Raw genomic sequence first — 20,716 nt, 5'->3', positions numbered from 1 at the left:
CAGGCTTGCCGTGACCTGGCATTTGGCACAGGCGCCGGAAGCACCAGCACAGGACGAGGGCTATGACTGCGAGGCAAACCAGGTGACGGCGCCGCAGAGAAGTACCTGCTGCCAAAGCTTGAGTTCCAGAAACCACTTGATACCGGCTGAGTGAGAGAGAAGAAAGAGGTGCTCTTCCTATTATGTGCTTCAGTTTTCTACATTAGAACATCTCCAATGACGTCTTCCAAACCGTTCTCGAAGGGATTTGGAGCGGTCCGAAAGTTTGGTAGGGTGAACTCATAGCCATATATGATTGTTTAAATATAACCGGGGGGCAAATGCCCCTCCCCTATATCTGTATTGTAAAAAATAAGTTTATATGTTGTTAAAGGATTTCAATCAAGACGATTTTATCTCGTAACTCAAGGTAAAAGTTGTTTATGACAAACACAAGTTTATAGCAACATGTTAAAATAGAAGTGGAATCGTAGCAAGTAGCAATAGTGAAGCTTTAATTGTATCGAATCCTAAGCAATGAAAAAGCTCTAGCTTCTTTTTTAAAGTATTTCTTACTTTCGGCAAGACTTTGAATATCCCTCTCCATGTTGCACACTCACAAGAAACAAATCTATCAAATTTTGAAGTTTGTTATGTTATAATTTATGATATTTAGCAATATTTATTTTATTTATTTATTTATTGGGACTAACATATTAATAGTAGTAAAAGTGTACAAGTTTTCATTTACACTTTGGTGTGTAGTTATTGCATGGATATTAGACAAATCACGAAGTAGCCTCTCATTGCGCTGAAATTTGGAGTTTCTCAAGATTTATCTGTTGAGGACCAGTTTTTAGAGATTGCCAAAAGGCTTTCAAAAAATGATATCAAATGGAATAAATCAAAACATGGAAGTTGTGCGGCATTTCCAAAGCTTTTGATTGCCAATTTAAACGTCTAAATCCGAGATCCTATGCAACAAGTCCACTTTACTTGATAGAAAATAGCAAAGATTGTAAAATATACAAAAAAGGGATATATATGTATATATATAGTTTTTATCCAAAAAAACAAGATCAGGCAGCTGCTGTAATATCCCAGAACATAGGACCAATAAAGGGTAGATTTAGAAATGGGATGTGCATTTCATCGCAAAACGGGGGAAGTTTTCGCGCCTTATTGCGTAAAACCTAAGAGGGATTAAGGTTTCTCTCTCGTTGCTATTAGGGTTAGAGCAATGTTAGTGCTATGAATATCGACATGATCTCTTTTGAAACTTTGGATTTTGGGAGAATGTTTGACTTAGCATTTCAAATTTGAATTCAAATGATAGAAGTTTAAAGTAACCAATATATAAATGAATTATGAAATTCATAATTCAAAAACACATCACATTTACACAAATAATTCATATTGAATCTCCAATAAATATAAAAGTTCATAAACAAAACCTTGAGCTTTATTGATCATACACACATAATTACATTGTCTTTACAATATTCAATTATACAAGAATGAGCAATATAATAAATAAAATAAAAGAAGATTACAAATATTGATCTATAAATATAAATCCTAAACTACAAGTCTTGATCTTCTTGTCCCTGGATCAAATGAAGCCTTAAACCTGCATAGACATAAAAACTAGCCAGATTGCCAAAACACAAGTGGAAATGCCACTAGCCAGTGTCCAAAATCATGCCTAAGAATAAGATAGACATCAGCAGACCAAGTTAGAGCAATGACGGGCTCAAGTTTCCATTTCAAGCACACACACAACTCACAAACTGCCTTGCATGATCAACAGCCATGCAACCATGGCCTAGTCACCATATTGCACAACCATGTGTGTCAAGGCAGGGAAGAACCACTAGAGACTACAAATAGGGAGAGACAGCTGGTGTGGTCATTTCAGTCGACCAGATCAACATCAACAAGCAGCAAGGAGTGAGCAATAGAAGTTCATAGTTGTTCTTGCTCAAGAACATAAGCCAAACCCTAGAAACCATTCAGTTCTCCAAACCAACCAATGCCAAACCCAAGCAGAGACATGGGAACATAAGAAATATCATCCAGGAGCAAGGACGAGAAGGGCAAGTTAACCAAAACCATCAAGCAAAGCTCAACAACAACTAAATATGACCATTTAGGAGCTAGAGCAAGGTATAACCTATACCTGAAGTGGATCCAATCCATCTTTTAGCATGTCACACACCATAAGCATGAGCAGCTAGATCCAGATACTATCCAGAATCTATTTTTGTGCAAATAGATAAATATAGATGCACAGATAGCAAACCAGTAGAGTAGTACATAGATACTAGAGGATACAGAGACCACCTAGCTATTCCTAGCCAATTAAACCATCAGTTTATGCATATTTTCTGCACAGACGAATCACGGTGGCATTCATATGTAATATGATACCCTATTGTGCAAGTAATAATGAATTTAGCCAACAAGAAATGATCCAACAGTGAGAACAACCCAAGCAGTAGCTAGAACTAATGTGGTCACATCAACCACATCGCTTCCCAGCCGCGTCCCCCAAACAGAAACTCAAATAGTTTGCATTTAAAAGAGATCATTCCTGCCGAAGTCGTCGCGATCAAAGTACCGGGCACGCGATCATATTACAGACCGACGTAAATTAGAAGAAGGGGTTGGGCGATGGCGACGTTGACGGCGCATCCTGAGTCGACGTAGGTCCGTCGCTCGCAACCTCGTCGTGATCTGCCCGGTGTGCCTGCTCCGTCGCTGACGCTGAAGCAGAGGCTGATGCCGCTGATGCCGAGGCAGAGGCCAAAACAGGTGTACTAGCAGACGCTATCGCAGACGCGTCTGCTGGTGCCGGCTCTTGCTCCAGGGGTGGGGTTGCTGCCGCTGCCTCGGCCGCCGCCATTTTGGCTTCGATGTTATCGAGGATGTGGCCTTTCAAGAAGTTGTGTGTCACCCGCGTCCGGGGAGACATTCCAGCTGTCGACGCTGTCAGCAGGGACATGTCCTCCTTGCGTTTCTTGAGCTCCATCTTCTCCTATTGCCTCTTGAGCAACGTCGTCCACCTTTCGTCGGCCTTTTTGTCGTGTGAAAGCAAGGTCGAGGAGACCTCGACGAGGCACTGTGTGATTGACGCCGGCGTCTTCTCGGTCGCCGCTGCGTTGGCCAAGGCGGCCTTGGCAGCCTTGTTGCCAATAGGGCGCCCTGTCGATGTTGCGAGCGGCGCATCTAGATCAATGGCATGTTTCCCCTTCGACAACGAATGACGTGTCAACCGCCATTTCTTGTTCGTTTTGAGATTGCTATAGCAATGCATCAACGCGAAAGACTTATGCCCTTTCGAGGTGCTTGCGGTACATCTCCATGGCCTTGTCGAACTAACCAAAGGATGCACAATCAGATCGTCGAAAAAAACTAGGCGCTAAAGATAATCATAGAAAGAGGCGTACCACGCCGCTGACGTTGCTATCGCTGCCGCCTTTGGTCTCGGCCTCATTATGGTACCCATGGAACATGTTCATCGATGCCTGGATGATGGCTCACGTTGGCATTGCCTTTTGGCTCCTCTTCATTGTCACTTTGCGGTAATTGCTTTTGATTAGCTTGCGCTCATCGAACTCCGCCTTGATCCTCGTCCAATACTTCCCATACTTTTGGTTGGCACCGATGATGGAGTCATGGCTCACCGTTGAGCACGACCCGCGTCCTCATCGTCCTCTTCGTCGCCGCCCTCTTCGTCGTCGTCCTCCACCCCCTCCTCGCCCTCCTCCTCCTCCTCACCACCGGCGCACGCGAATTAGAGCGGCCCCTTGCGGCCAGTGAACGGGGCACCGTCCGCACCGAGACCTGGCTCGCGCTGGGGCACTTGGTCGTACGCCGGGGAGTAGAACACGGCGTTCGGCTTGAAGCCGCTATGCGGCAGCGTATCCACGTACCGCGGCGACAAGTTTGGTGTCACGCACCCAGGAGTGGCATAGGGGCCGTCGTTGTAGAACCCATATGTCGATGGGGACATCACTCCCGGAATGTACGCTGGCGCTGACGTACTCCATGGGCTCGTGTTGTTGGCCGCGATACACGTGGCTAGCGCGTGCTGCTGCGCGCGCTCCACCACCGTCTTCTTCTCCAGCTGCACTGCCCTTCGTCCCTTCCGCTCCACCGTCGACAGCTTGAGGCGCAGGTAGTCTCGCTGCCAATGATCCTCGGTCCAGCCTTTCGGCTTTTTTTTCGCAGCCGACGCCTTCTGCGGCTTCGCGAAGGGCGCCTTCGGCCCTTTCGTCTCATTGCCAGGCGGCTTGGTGACCATTTTTTTGGCCATTTTTTGGGGCTTGTCGGCGGCAGCATGGATGGGGAGATGGTAGCGACGGTGGGAGGGACAGAGTAGTGACGGCAGGAGGGAGAAATGAATCGGCGGGATAGGCGGTAAAATCTGTTGGGAGGGGGAGAGGCGCGATTTGGCGGGAGAGGGGGACGAATTATTTCCGTGCCACTAACGCGTCGGGACCGCCACTCTCCGCCTCGCTTTTCGTTATGTCCGGCGCGCCCGGAGCATCCCTTGTGTAGCGGGGACGGGCTCGGGACGCCAGACACCGTATTGGGTCGCGCCGGACGGAATGAGGCTTTGGAGCGCGCGACTGAAAACGATTTTTTGTCCAACACGCACTTTAGGTGGTTGTTTGGATACCGAGGATTAGCGTCCAGTTTTCAGAAAACAAGTTTTAGGCTGATTTTTAGGGAAACCAGTTTTACGGATTATTCTGTTAAGAACCAGTTTATCGAAAATCGTGTTTGGATTCCAAAAGTCTAAAACCGGTTTACTAGTTCCGTATCCTCATGCAACCCTGCTTCCTGCTGTTCCAATTGATAGCGCTCTCGGCGGCCACATGCGCTCTCATATACTATATCGACATTGCGTTAGCCGACGTCGCTGCTAGGTGCTAGGCTGCTAGCTGGTGCGTTCCACCGCAGCAGCAGCCACGTCGGCGTCTCGTCGACCACCTCTTCGACGGACATGCTGGATCCTGGATGGTGAGAGCTTGCGCAAACGAAGTGGCTGACCAACGTCGTCGCGGGGATCCCAATTCCAAAGAGAAGCTGCAAAGTCGGGGCACCTGAATTCTGCGCTGTTGTTGCTGCGGCGCGGCGGCTGGTGAATTGTCAGTCGTGCAGAACGGTGAAAGCAACACTGATCGAGTCTCCGCGCGGTGGTGTGTGTTTCGCCTTGAGCCGCCGCCCGCCGGCACCGGATCCCGTGCCGTCAGCAGCATCTTCGAAGGAACGCAGGAGGAGGACGTGGCCATGTCACTGGTGCATCTATCTCAGGACTCATGGACGCTATCCATGAAGAGCTAATTGGAGGCGGCACAATACAACGGCAGCACCAACGTGATCGACGAGGACTACGACAAGGCGACGGCGGCGTGCCCACGCAGCACGCAGCACTGGCCATTGGGGCGACTGCAAGAAGGTACTCGGATAGGTTTTCGGCGGCCACTGCTGCAGCATCAGGAAGGCAATGGCGGCTGCGTCGGGCAATGCTAAACAGTCGGTGGCTGTCCTGGTGGCAGCATCAGGACTAGTTGGTCCGCGAGGTTTGGCCTGCAGGGACGCTAGCGTGCGTGACGGTGTGTCCGCGAAAGCACCGCAAGGCTACGGCCATTGCCGGCCATGGCGATGTCTTTGGATGTCGTTCACCTTGTTGGAGGGTGGCCATGACACACGTCCTGCCGCTGGTTGCCTCCCATGGGGCACTGTCTACGACCTTGCTGACATGCGTTCTCTCCGAGGTCCTCCTCGGAATACCTCTAGTCGATGCCCTGCGTCTTGCCGTCACTGGCTTCATATAGACGGTGTTCCTCCGGTTTGCGCGGCCTCTCTCGTGCCTAGGGTGGCTGTCGGAGAGTGTGTCGTGGCACCGGGGGACAACGGTGGTTCTAAACAGTCGGTGGCTGTCCTGATGGCAGGTGCAAAGCCTTTGGTTTTCCTTGGGGTGGGGTTAAGACCTCCGCGAAAGCATTGCATGGCTCCCCTGTGCCGACAACGGCGACGCTCGTGAGCGCCGTTCCCCTTCCTGGAGGCGTTGTCGTGAAGTTCTTTCCCCCTTTGAACTCTGGAGGCTCGTATGCTCACTTGCGCCGTTAGCCAGCTCCCTCGGTGTGGGTGGTCCTCTGCATGTCGGCCTTGTGCCGATTCAGTTTGGTGCGGCTCCACGGAGTGGCGGCTCGTTGCTTGAAGTTCCAGCCGAGCTGCCGTTGTTTAGCTGTAGTCTCGGGCGCCCTTGTATCTTGGTTTAGGCTATAGCTTTGCATCACTTGTGCTTGTATCGTTAGCTGGCAACCCCAGTTTTGTTTCTTTTTCTTTCCTTCGGTTGTTCGTTGTATCGTTGTACGCCTGGCCGGTTGATGGCTTTGTTAATTCAAAGTCGGGCTCATCGAGCCTTCTGTTTAAAAAATGCCTCGTCCAGGAATTAGCGAGATGAAGAAAGGTACTACTCCTAGTTGGGATCGAGTTGACTAGAATCGCGTTTTGAGAAAAACGTGAAATAGTCGTTTTTGCCAAAACTCATTTTCCTGGTTTTGTGGAAACTAAGTTTCGCTAATCCACACTTTTATCGCTCCAGCCAAACAAGATTTTAGGTGGTTAGTCCGTTAACTGAGTTTATGGAAAATCGGTTCTATAGAATCTCTGTATCCAAACAAGGATAAAAGTGTGGATTGCTGAGTCATGTTCTATAGGGGACGTGGCGGGAGTCTGCGTGGGGCACTATCTGTCCATCCGGGACCAGCTAAATGTATTGCTGAGACATGCCACATACATCTTGTAGGAAATTCACTCGGTGGTCCTCTTCTATTCTCAAATCTTGAACTGCCAGCCACCGTTGATGCGCCCGGTTCACATGTCGTTGTGTTCAACGTTGCCTTTTCGTTGTACATCCTCCCTTTATACGACAGCTAGTGATGCACTCACCCTGGTGCTTGTCGATGCGATCGTGTACTTGTCCATCCTCTCTCTCTGATACGTACGACAACTGGCTATGCACCCACCCTAGTGCTTGCCGATGCGATCGATGGATGAAAATCATGTGTTCGATCTGCTGCAGATTGCTTTGGCTATCAACACATGACTCTTATGGAGATATACTGAGAGAAGGAAGATTTGGTGCTGTAACAGAAAATACTAGGTGATACCCCGCGCGTTGCTGCGGAAATTTTATAGCACATGATGCTAAATACTTCAATAAAAGTTTAACCAAATTATTTGATTTAAAATAATTATGTGAAAAATATATGATTTGAAACATCCATGAAACGCATGGAATTTTTTCCTGAAATCAAATAGCATGGATGGTGAAAAACAATTAAATAATAAATAATTGCGTGTAGCATATGAAATGATCAGACGCGGAAAAGTTTAGCTTAGAACACAATGTACGACCAATGGACCATGAACATGTAAGTTTGTTCCTCAGCAAGCCGCAACGAAAGTGTCCTATTGCTCCAATGATGAAAAGGATTGCACTCAAATTACTGTTTATTTGTTTCAAAGCTCAAACACCACTAATTAATAAAGATAAGTTTTATGATTTTGGTGTTGCCTTCTTTTGAGAACATACGCCACATCATACTTGTTTGCGTTAATATTCTGGTTGTAAGCATGTGGTTGTGTTTAGGGAAATCTATCATCCAGAGAACACTGAAAGCTAAAAAAGAAATAGGTAAAAAAACGCTAAATGCAGGATAGAATAAAATATCTAAATACAAATCATCAAGTATATCTCACACATCGTCTTTGTGACCTGTAATTTTGATGGTAATAGATGCGATCCGATTGAAAATGTTCCATAAATATAAGAAGCAAACAGTATAAAGATGCACACCATGACTTGAGTTTGCCTGTATGTGAGACATCCATCGACAGCAATGTCAGCAAATAATTCAGCACCATGGCTGATGGTGCCCCTAGAAGATGACTCGTATATATAGTTACTTCAGGACAAAAGTACGTAAGAGTGAAAAGTACAAAGGGGGGCCGCTCAATCACCAGATGGTTCTCCATGGTGGCTTCTCTTGCCCTTCTACGACGGTGCTCTAGTCGATGGCAGCGCGGCTTCTGTCGTAGCAGTGGCGCGGGGCAGTATTATTTCTCCCTGACCTCGTTTGGACGCGAGCCTGGAGTGGCCGTCGGCGGTACCGGCTGGATCATTCGTAGAGATGGAGAAGACGTAGTGGCACGCATCATTGGATCCTCGTCAGACCGGCGGCGCAGCGTGTCAAGCCTGGAGCGGTGGTCCGGAGTTTTGGTGGTGACGGTGGCGGCATGACTGGCGTGTAGCAGGTCGACCAAGTGGTGAAGCTGGCCAAATTGACGGTGGTGGAAGCCCAGGTCCCCCCTGGCGGTAGATGCCCTGGAGAGCAGGTGCGCTCATCGTGATCTTGGGAGATTGTGGCTGCGCGTGAAGAAGATAATAATAGCCAAAGAAAAGGGAGTAGAGAAAGCATGGCGTGATTCCATGTCGGATGAGAAAGAACTCTGGCTGGAGCGTGGATTAGAGAAAGGAATATATAGAGTGGGAAGGAGGAAAGACTCTAGATGGCAGCTGACGAATGACATTAAAAATCCCGGCGAAGATGAGCAGCTAGTGGAAGCCATTAAAATCAACTCAACGCATCTTGGGATATGTCTGGACAGCAAGTTACTACAAAATAGTTTTTATTCGTTTGCTTCAGGATGCAGGTCGAGAACAATAGGAAACAGAGGTGGGCTGGCTAATGGAAAATTATTTCAATAAAAACAAAGGTAGAAATGATGACAGAGCTGAAACGCTAGAACATACATGCCATGGTGGGTTGATGATGTGGCATGCTTGGATGTCGAGAGAAATTATGTAGTGGGGGCCTCCTATTTAGATAGAGAAGATTCAGCAAAAGCACTGAAATGGTTACTACTTCATCCACCCGGAAATAAATAACTCTCATTTATGTACACATAAAAACGTGGCTACATGGATCAGAATTTTAGACAAATTCAAGTAGTATCTTTCCCATCTACATCTGCCCTCTTTGATCTCTCTATATAAGGAGAAAGTTTAAGATGCACCCAAGTAATCAAGCAAGTATTCCATCCATTTCATGAAATTTGTCTAGAATTTGTTAAAATTTAGATGTGTCTAGACACTAAATAATATGTAAATACACTTGAATTTTGATAAATCTCAGACATGTTTCATATAACAGAGAAAGTATCATCAAATCACCAACTTCATACTAGCGTCATCGACTAGTTCCGGGTCTGGCCGGGCCTTGCCAGCTAGCTCATGCGTTCCCCTGCGAATGAATGTAGATGGGGCTAGTCCATAGTGCGTTTTTTTTTTGTCAGTGGTGCGGTAGTGATCTCTTCTATGCTCGCTCTGCGTCCTCACGATGGCAACCGGATTTTGGATCAGGTTTGGACCTCCGCGAAAATCGCGCATGACCTTTGTCTGTGCCGGTGATGGCGTCACCTGTCGGTGTCGTTTCCTTGTTGAAGGCGTCCCGATGATGACCTACTGTTTGAAATGATAGACTCCGTCCCTCCGCCTCAACATGCTCCCCTTGGGGGCCTCACTTCATGCTACCCTCTTTGGTAGTGTCTTGTGGATTACCCCATGACCTCTCGCTGGTGTCGCAGCCCTCTCGCAACACTGTCCTGGCAACTTTTACACAACTCTGTTGTGGTAGCTGACGCCCTCGCTAGCGGCTTGGCGGGCTTTGCTAGGTTGGTGTCTGGTCGTAGCTCCTTCCAGTGTGCCTATCCCAACGTCAAGGGAAGATGTTTTATTTTTGGTCTGGACCTAGCCCGAGCTCCAGGGGTGGTGGTTCTCGGGTCTGGGTGAAAACTTTACAGGACCTCTGTCTCTGCCGACGATGATGACGCGTTCTAGCGACATTCACCTTCTTGGAGGCATCGCCGCAAGACCCCCTCTCCTTTGGTTCCTCAAGCTCAGCTAGGTGATCGGCCCGTCGTTGAGTTCCCCTTGGGTTGGAGTCTTGGTGCAGTGGAGGCTTGTTGGTGTGGACACGGTCGTGATTGCTCCGGGAAACAGAAGACAAGGCTCCCTCGTCATGGATCAAGTTGGCGCGCGCTTCGGCTTGACATTTTCTGTGTCGTCTTTTGTTGTGTGTTCGGTGTGCGCTTGGTGCGTGTGTGTTGTAATTCTTGGTGTAACTCCTAGCTGGTTGATGGCTTCGTTAATTCAAAACCGGGCTCATTTGAGCCTTCCGTTTAAAAATCACCAAGGTCAAATAAGAAAACTCATTACTAAATTACAGTAGTATCTTTACTATTAAATGAGAGTTGGTCGTTTGATACTCAACGCACTTTGATGGTCGTCATTAAAACAATCCGAACCGTCCAATTTAATCTTACGGTCTTCCCTCGACCAATCGCTTTTCCACTCCCCACGCCGTTCCGCGTATGATTTTGATATCAATCAAAACAAATCTCAATCAATATAAATAAGGATGTTTAGTTTCCTTTCGCGTATGTATCTTTCCTTAGAGCTTCGCCGCCCCGGCACACCCATCGCGGCGCCCTCGCTCCCTGCGTCGTCCTACCACCCAGCGTGAACGCCCGCAGCATCCCAGACCCCGCACCACTGGATCCCGACAGCCCCGACAACGACTACCCCCTGCACTGCCGCTAGCTTCCCCACGGTCCAGCGCCACTGCCGGCTTCCCCTGCATGCAGCGTCGGCGTCGCCCCGCTCTCCATTGCATCCCACGGATCCGGCGGTAAGCTGCAGTTCACCTATCGACGAGCATCTCGAGCTCGACGTGGCCCGCCTTGCCACCTCCCCACCTCTGCCGGTCTGCCCAGATGTGACTTCCGAGTCCCGACCAAGCCACTGCGAATCTTGACGAACAGGCACCCACATCTGGTCCAGTCCGTTGATCTCCGGCCGCCGGCAACATCCACCTCCTACGGCTGGCGGAACGGGACAGGGAGGTCCCAAACCCCGCCCCCCAGCTCTAGGCCCTCCCACGGCCGAGTTCCCATCTGTGCCACATGTAGCAGCGACTGCAACCGACGCTCACGGAGGGATACCTCGGCAATCATCTTCATGCCCAAGTTTGACGACGAGTACTACCATCCGGTCTTGGACTACCTGTAGGTGTATCTGGACCTGTCCCTTGTTCAGAATTTGTTCTCGCATGGTTATCTAATCATATGTATGCGTTGTGCTTTGTTCAGAATTTCAGCTTCACGGTGTCTAGGTGCTCCACTATGCTCAGCACTACAACCTAGAGAGTTCCAAACACGATTGACTTTTCCTGCAGTTAAGGAGATATTTCTCCAAGTAGTACGGTAAGCAAGCATGTTTCTTATTCTATCTACTTTCTACTTTTGAAAGTTGTTTGATACTATATACAAGGGGATGGGTGATTAAGTGTCAAAACAACCGCAGAAATAGGGATCCCATCAAGGCATGTGCTTCATGAAGTACTATATATACGTATAGTTCCCAAAAGCTTAACACACATGAAACTTATATTGGAAAGAATTGATAGCACGAGTATGCCAAATTGCATGAATTTGTGATTCTGGAAGGAGCAGTGTTTGAAGGAATGCATGAAAAAAAAATGATATTACTGATTTGGTACTTTCCAGATGCAGAGCTTCATCTTTACTGATTGTATATTGATAAGTGTATTCATGGGTTGGCATACATAGTGTTCACTGATAGGAAATTTTTGAGGAGGTCATGTTGTGTCATGTTCTGAGTATAAAGCACGAAAATGCTACAAGCAATAATATATTGCCTTAGGTTGGTTTGGATCCATGTAATAATCGTGCAACATCAGATTGGTTTGGATCCATGTATAGGTTGTGGCCTAGATGGATCATGTTGCATTCAACTAATGATTTAGAAGGACTGTTTCTTTTGGGGTGAGCATCGCGAACAGATGGTGTGTTGCTCTCTAATTTTGCTATAATTGATAGCATGATAATGATGTATATGTTAACCAACTTAAGCTATAGTGGATGGTGTGTTGCTCTCTGATTTTGGTCCCCTTCGTTGACTGAATTATAAGATACAAGGAATATGATTTGCTTTTATTTTTCTTATATGGGAACACACGTAATTAGTTTGTATGGCTATCTTTTTTCTTGAGATATGTATCTTCCAAACAAATTTTCTATACTCTCAATAAAAAAACAAAAACAAATTGTGTATTGTCTATGTTTCACCAATGAATTAGAAATTTATTGTGTTTCCTTTTTATATGTTTATAATAATAATATAAAGATGGAAACTATTCCAATTGCAAGCAGGAAAGTGGGCAGGCAATAGTTTATTGCTTCCTTTTGCAGTGTAAATTTAGGGAAATGTTTTGCAGCTTCGCATAGATGTTGTTGGCAGGGAAGGTCCGGTTTATATCTCTGAATTTTGTTCGAGATTTTACGTGCGGAGTCAATATTTTCTATTGCATTATCTTGGGGTTCACTCTTTATTTCTGGAGCACACACTTTATGATATTTATCCATGACAGATATGCATGCCAATATCTATCTCTGCATATACGAATGGTTGCACAACTCAATGGTGGATGCATTGACGGAGGAAGCTCTTGCTTGGGGAGAAATTATGTTTTTTTACTGACATTTAAATGCAGCAACTAACGAGTTAGAAACTGATTGTGATGGAGTGATTGAACTCTGGAAGCCATGGAAGAAGTGGACAGCAGTTGTGCCAATGCTCAATGAAATACAAGAGCAAAACGGAACCTCGCGATGGAACAGATCTCCCCTTAGGCTTTGGCTCTTCAGCACTGCAGAGTCGCCAAGGAGGAAGCCACACAAGGTGTGGATGGACCTCAACCTATCACCCAGCACATCTCGCACCTAGAAGGCCTGCTTGGAGTGATGGGGTCGCTTTGTGTCCAGATTTCCAGCGGAGGGACAAAGTGAAGCTCCAGTGGCATCGAAGCGCGGAAGGATGCATGTAAGGTGGTGGAGAAGGATGGCGATGATTCCGTGGTTATTGCTCTTGCGGCTCCGGAAGGAGATGTGCCTGGGTGACTAAAGATGCAAGAGAGATCTAATTATCACATTGAATTATTGACATTTTAACTATCATTTTTCCAATTGAAAGTACTAAAAAGAGTTGTACAACATGCACATCACATATTCTCCAGTTGACAAGTTCGCTGCGTGACCCAAGTTCACTCAACTTTTCTTGGGGTCGGGCCTTTATTCTTTTTTCGTCACACTACAATTGTCATTGTGCGGACGTGAACTACACTTACAGTGAGATGGTAAATCATGTACTATATGCCTTCCTTGCATGGCTTCACTAGACACTTGGGAAATGTATATATATATTGCATAACTATTTTGAATTGCTCCAGTTTATGTCATTGCTTGTCTTAGGCAGAATGAGGTTGGACACGGGTTGATATGAAGTGGATACGCATTAGTGGTAGTGTAGGGTTTAGAGCGAGACGCGGACCTTCCAAAACGATGCCTCACCTTGTGGTTACTATAGTGTTGGTGCATGGATTAGAGCGAGAAGCTTGCACAGAGAAAAATTTGCTTGTCTTGTGGTAGGATAAGAGTGCATGTTTATTGGAGGTATGGCCTCTCCATAATAGTGGTATATTCAATAAAAATGCAAGAGGGCTTGGACCTACAAACCAAGGATGTGTAAGTAGAGTAATATGAAGGACATCATTCAAGATGTACAAGATTTGGACAAGGCACCAGGATAGATCTTTAAAATTTGACTCACAAGGATAATATGTTTACATTATATTTTTGTATGAGTTACCTGGGTTTTAAGTAATAAGTGTACAAGCGGCATTTCTTGCAATATAGTGTGAGTTCCAATGATGTTTTCACCAAAATTTATTGGCACACTTGCTCAAGTACCATGAAAATGAGGCAGAAGAAATCCCTAACATTGCACAACAATATCTAAAGAGCATCGAGAAGTAGATATATGTTAATTAGTCAAGTGCTTATTTTATATTCAAATTATGCCAATTATATTGGTTGTCAAAATATATTTCAAATGAGATAGAATCTTACGGATCTTTTGGAATATATTGCGGCTTTTTTTTTCATACAAATTTTTGCATGTATTGTATTGACATGTAGCAAGCAAAAATTGGAGCCGTAGCAACGCACGGGCATTCAACTAGTTGTTTACAATTCAGAGTCATGTACATGCGGTAAATCCGTTGCCATGTAAACATGGTTATTTTATGGGAAATGATTCCTTTCCCCTGGGGGATGCGAGGCTGCGCAACCTCCTGTTCCGTTACCGTCCGATGCCAAGCATCGCGCGAACGCACGTGCGTGGGCCTCATAGCTATTTTTTTCCTCCTATCTCTTCCTCAATCGTATCCCCCCGAGCTCCATTTTCTTCCTACAGATCTCGTCGCCAGTTGCCTCCCGCAGATCCCGCGCCTCCCTACGGCTGGTTACCCTCGACCTCGACGGCCGCCGGCACTACCTCGATCTTATTGCCGAATCCCACGCTCCCATCCTGGAGCCAAGGCCCCTCGCCGCCATCTCGGCCGCCAGCGAGCGCACCATGGATCCTCGCCAGCGAGCCACCACCGCAGCTAGTCCTCTCACTCGTCGAGCCCGCCGCCTCTCCCCCGCCTAGCCCCACCGCCGGATCTCTCCTCCGCCTAGTCCATCCGACTTGCCCCCACGCAGCCCGCCAGCGGGAGGGTGTCTTTCTGCTCCGCCCCCACCCTACACCGGCGCGCGCGGAGCCGGAGCTGGAGGCCATGCCCCCCGCAATGTCCACCGTTGTGTCCACCTCCGCCTCTCCTGCGCACGGCCGCCTCCCCCGACCACGGACTCGCTAGATGGGGCGGCTCTGCTTATGTGAGTACCTGGATGTCGAGGGCAAGGACGGACGATGCCATGGCCAGAGGAGAACGTGGAGGAGGCGGCGGAAGGCGCCTTTTTGCTATCAGCGACTGATTTGCTACCATAGGCGGCGGGTGTTGCTATTGGCAATTCTGGGCGTTCTGTTTTGGGCGAGCGGTAGCCGGTGGTGCTACTATGGGCGAGCCAGGTTGCTGCCCACGGCGGCCCTCGTTGCTGCTAATGACGGGCCAAGTTGCTATCGACGGCTTGCGACATACATTACGTGGATTTTGCTGTTATATATAGATTTTTTTTGCTACAACCATTCTATGGTTTTGCTATGTTAGTATATATATTTTTCTACTAAGTATTTTTCGGTGATGTATTGGGCGAAGTCTGTTTTTAATACAATAGCAATGATCTCGCCAGAGACCTTGTAAAAAATGATGTGATGCTATTTTTTTTGCTATAATTGTTTTGTTACTTTAGTATAGGAATTTTGCTACGAGGTATTCGGCGAGGGTCTTCGGTGAGGTCTTCGTCAATTTTTTTTTGATGATATTGGTTTTGCTACATTAACATTTTTCTGCTACAATAGCATAAATTTTTTGCTACGAGCTCTCCGGCGAGGTCTCCGGCGAGCTCAGCCTTTTTATTTTAATTTCGTGATTGAACCGTTTTTTGCTACAATGTAGCAAAAGCGGGTGATTTTTTTTGCTGCCGGGAGGTGTTTTTTGCTACATTCAGTAAAAGCAGATTAGGCCGTCCAAGATGGCCGATCCGACGGCTGGCGACCCGGGGGCTGGGAAATCAGATCCCCGGGGGACGTCCAGCAGTTTGCTTATTTTATGAACTCCCTGAGAAGAAAGGCAAAATGACCGTACCCTTGCTGCACTACTGTGCAAGTTGTACAGTTTTCCTTTTTCACTCGCACCGGTTGACACCTAAGATGATCGCATTATATTTGCATGCGCAACGTGCATGTATGATAAATGTTTGTCCGAAAGTTGAAGAATGGAGATACGTAACTAAGTACACACATACAAGTATGAGATAGTGCTCCCTCCATTCCTTCATTTGCCGTGGCTTTAGTTTACCTTTGAATTAAAACTACAACAAGAATTATGGAACCAAGGGGTTATCGCCATTACAAAGTGCAAAAAGGGAACATATAAACGTTGTGAAGGTATGTGCGGACAGATGTGAGTCATGTTGTGAATCTTGGGTGTGTAAAAAACATAGTTCCTCCATCCTAAATTAGTTGTCGTGGATTTTTTTCAAAATGAGCGAACCTATACACTAAAACGTGTCTAAATACATCCGTATCTAGATCAAATTTAGAACGGAGGGAGTAATATATTTTCCAACATTTCGGGTTTACCAGCACTTTCCATAAACTTTTAGAATTATGTTGTCAATTATACCCTCTACCAATAGGATGGCTTTATTGGAAAAAAAAAGCTAATAGGACCGCTGGGAGTAAGATGGAGCATGGGTACAGGGTTTCTCACATTTTAAATCCCACCGAGAAATTTATAGTCCAGATCTAGCTATTGGAACAAGAAAGCTACTGACAATGCCAATTGGCTCAAACTCTCCATGTGGCTAGTGTGCCTTTTAGAGACACTACCTAGAACTAATATCACATCTAGGCAGCATGTGACAGCAGGGAGTTTGGGGTTTGGGGGCCAACTTCAGATTTTCGCCAAGGAAAGGAGACAAGGAAAGACAAGTAATCTTGCTACCACCCAGGACGCATTCCTTCTTTGCCGCCAATGAATCCCAAGTCCCTCAATCGGGTCAGAAAGAAGTGGGATCTTACATACTGGTGGGCTTCAGATCTCGGATGCTGGTCTGGCTCGAAATATAGCGGTTCAGGCATCCTCCCATTTTTTAAATGACACTAGTACTAAATCATTCCAATTTATTGCTTCATTTTTCTGCGTGGAAGCGGGATGTACCGGATCACCCACAATCCCCTCTATATATACCTAGTCATGTGTCTCGTCGCAGAACACATAATTTCTCACGGGAAATCATCAAGTGTGGCCAAGTGTTATGGAGAAGTACCCGATCCGTGTCCTTGCACTCATCCTACTCTCTCTACATCTCCTATGCTCTAGTGGGCAATGTAAGTACAGAATGTAACAAAGTATTTTTTTTTTTGTTGCTGATTGAGTTTATCAGTACGATACTCGTCCTTCAGGATCAATAAGTAAAAGTTTTTGCCTGGTATGTTTCCTTGTTTGTTAACAAACCCAAGATAGTTGCATAACAATGGTTTATTTGTTTATGACATAGCCCGAATCATCTCCGACGACTTGGATAACCAGAAGATCAATTTTCCACACGGCCTGTGCATCACTCCGAAATATTGCGACGTTGAAAATTGCTTCTGTTGTCACGTAATTAGGTTGTGCTACAAAACTATTGAGGTGTGCGAGAAACACTGCGAAGGATCTTCTACTTCAGTTACAGTACCGACAACAAACCGTCCTGCTCCTTTTCCAGCCTAATCAAATTGACTTGCATATTTATCTGTTGGAAGACACAATAAGAGATGTTCAGAAATTGCTTCTGTTGTCAAGCAATTAGTCTGTGCTACAAAACTACCGACTTGTGGGAGAAACACTGTGAAGAATCCTCTACTTCAGTTACAGTGTCGACGGCAAACCCTCCTGCTCCTTTTCCTGCCTAGTTAAATTGACTTAGTAGAATATAATCTTGTAATTTGTTCTCAAATCTTTGTAGTCACACCTCAAGACGGTTTGTTGTCTCAATGCTTGTAATACTCCTCCATTATAGTTAAATTGCGCCTTCATGCGTCCGTGCTTTTTTCCCGGCAAAGATTTTCCATGTAATAATCTATGTTTCGTTTCTCATTTAATTGGTAATAAGTGGTAGAGTTAGGGTTATGATTTTATGAGATCCAATCTACGAGATAACAGTCGGCGACGCCCAACACGTGGCGTTCGTTCAAGTCGAGACCAACATGAATTTCGAGTTGCACGGATCCGCTGATTCGTTTCAATTCCGCTGCAGTCTCCTGCCAGTCTCCACGATTATTTCTGTCTAATTGCTCCTTTGATTCATAGGATAGGTAAATCATAGGAATAAGAAAGCATAGAATTGAGATGTCATGGCTAGTGGAATTCTATATGAAGATGAGTTATGTTTGATTGTGCCAAAGAATTTTTTTCATGAGATATGACCTAATGTTTTATGGAAATACTTCAGTAGCGCTTTTCTTTTTTTCTTTTTTATATCTCGTAAATTATTAAATATTTCGATTTGATTTTTCTTCAAGTCACTCAAAAATAACAAATAGAATAGGGGAAAAATAGTTTCGATTTTTTTTTGCAATTTAAATTTAAAATTATTTTAAAATTCAAAATAAATTCTTAAAATATATATATACGTAATGACATAAAAATATCCAAAATATTTTTCCCAAATTGTAGTTGTTATGTTTAAGTGATCTGCAAAATTCCAAGTTCAAAGATTGTTTGATGTGAGAGATACAAAAATGAGAAGTTGTTTGAGAGGGAGAAAAAAAAAGCTAGCACGAATCTTGATGCAATATAGACGGTACAGATAGAGGTGCGCGCTGAGCACCTGCTCTAAAAGTCCACTCTCATGTTTTATTCCTATAGAATTTACACTTTAAGATTTTTATAGGATTAGTTCATACAGGATATGTTTCTATGAATTAAATAACTAATGTAGGGAAAATTCCCAAAGAATCTAAATCCTACATAATTCGTATATGTATCCTATGAATCAAAGAAGTCCTGAATCTGCGAGTTGGTACCACCTTTGTAAAAATTGTACATCTGTAATTAGTAAACTACCAGAAAACATACGCCGATGATACATCTACACGTTATCCACACTGACCAAATAGCATAACAGCGTGACTTGCCTAAATGTTGTCATGGACAATAATACCGAAAGGAGCAGCATCTGGAACAATCATTAGAAGTCCAATGTTTGTTGAGCTCTGCTGCACGGCGGAGCCCTGTGCGCTGAGAGGATGGTGGCGGCATCTGAGAGTTCTTGACGGTCTCCCGCTGCAGGACGGACTTAACTTAGTCTCGTCGGAGAGCCTGACGAACTGTGTCTTGATGAACTTGGCCATCCTGCCGGCGACAGCAGAGTCGTTATTCTGCCTGGCAGCATGCAGCTGCAGCTCCATTTCTACGTACGCACTGACTACTCTTCTTCGTTTTACCTCTGGTCCGGTGTATGATCATGACTGGGCAAGATTGGCAGCACCACAGAATACAATGTCCCCCTCGTTTTGTTTTTCAGGTAGCCAAGATGATCCGAAGACGACCAACGCTACGAGCAGGTCCTGATTGCAGGCTATTCAGGCGGCGCAGGACACGCAGGACGTGTCTAGAAAGCGGGGCATTGCGCTTGTCCACGCGCTCATCTCCACGATGTGGCGCTCCGTCTCTGATAATGCGTTCTAGGCTCGCGTGGCGGCGCTCCTCGAGGACGCCACCGCTATGATGGCGCCGGCGCCGAGTAGTGCGGTGTCCCTGCAGGACCAGGTCTTCGTGCAAGCGGTGCGGCTGCGCCGCGCCAACGACCTCGGCTCCGGCGACCTAGGGAGACGATTTTGCGGTGGGGTAGGAGTGTAGGCCCGGTTGTGGTACCTTACCTTGCGCTCCAGGAGGTTCTTGGTGGGCTCCCGGTAGTCTTTGTAGATTGTTGATTCGTGCTTGTAATACTCCTCCATCATAGTGAAATTACGCCTTCCTGCGTCCGTGGTTTTTTTCCACTAGGGTTTCCCACATAAAAATCTATGTCTCATTTGTCTCGTTTGATCTCTATTTTGGTAACAAAACCCAAAGCCCAAACCCTAGTTAGCAGAACACCTTAGCCAACATCAACAGAGCTTTGATCCTCCTGGTTTTGGTGCTGAGCACCACTCTGTCGGGCGCCGCTGACAAAATGCTTTCCCCTAACTGAGGGACGCCTTCGCCTCACAATGAAGTCGTTGGTTATCAAATGGCTTCTCGGACTCAAGCTTTGGTAGAAGGTACTCGTCTGTGTCGTCGTCATCTTGGTTTCCCTCGTGTGCATTGGGCTCATCCTGCGATGGAGTGTGGTGGGTGGTGTGCCGCACACGAGTGACAAAACGCCCTTGCCCCGCACTCGTCGGACCACGAGGTAGCTTCCAGCGCGTGTGTCAAATGCCAAGTTGCGGCAATCGTCGTTGATGTGTGCACACATCTTGTAGACCGCTCGGTAATAAGGCCAATGCTCTCTCCGATGTTTTACTGCATATAAGCATTTTGTGTGTTTTGTGATTTCAGTATTACTAGTAACTTTGCTTGTGTTGAATTTCCTACGATCATTCGGGTCTTTCTCAGGGGGCCCTACGGTGACACGACACCAAGGGAATTCATAGTGGGGGAGCTTCCCTATAGCTAGGGGGGCATTGCCCCCCTCCCCCCCAACTTAATAAGAATCTTTAATCCTTCTGGCTTATCATGCCTATAGCAGAACACCTTGGCCAACAACAACAGAGCTTCCCTATAGCAGACCTTGGCCAACAGTATCAGAGCTTAATTTGATCCTTCTCGTTTTGGTGCTGAGCACCACTTTGTCGGGCGCCGCCGACATAATGCTTTCCCACCACGGAAGGCCCACTTGCCTCACAATGAAGTCGTTAATTATCATATGGCTTCTCGACCTCAAGCTTTGGCAGAACATAATCCTCTGTGTCGCCGTCATTTTGGTTTCCCTCGTGTACATTGGGCTCATCTTGCGGTGGTGTGTGGTGGGTGGTGTGCCGCCCGAGAGTGGGACAATGCCCCTGCCCCACACTCACCGGACCATGAGGCAACTTCCAGCGCGTGTGTCA

The 20,716-nt window shown here is 46.3% G+C and overlaps 1 long non-coding RNA gene across 1 annotated transcript; it reads left to right on the top strand.

Annotated features, from left to right (window-relative positions):
* Nucleotides 1-10,521: 10,521 nt before the first annotated feature.
* LOC127328566 (uncharacterized) lies at nt 10,522-13,319 on the top strand. The gene is made up of 3 exons (XR_011751594.1): nt 10,522-11,124; nt 11,209-11,322; nt 12,510-13,319. It is a non-coding gene; the product is annotated as an uncharacterized lncRNA (long non-coding RNA).
* Nucleotides 13,320-20,716: the final 7,397 nt, after the last annotated feature.

This window comes from Lolium perenne, chromosome 2 (genome assembly GCF_019359855.2).
Source record: "Lolium perenne isolate Kyuss_39 chromosome 2, Kyuss_2.0, whole genome shotgun sequence".
NCBI classification, from domain to species: Eukaryota; Viridiplantae; Streptophyta; class Magnoliopsida; order Poales; family Poaceae; genus Lolium; species Lolium perenne.
This window is presented reverse-complemented; position numbering and strand designations above follow the sequence as displayed.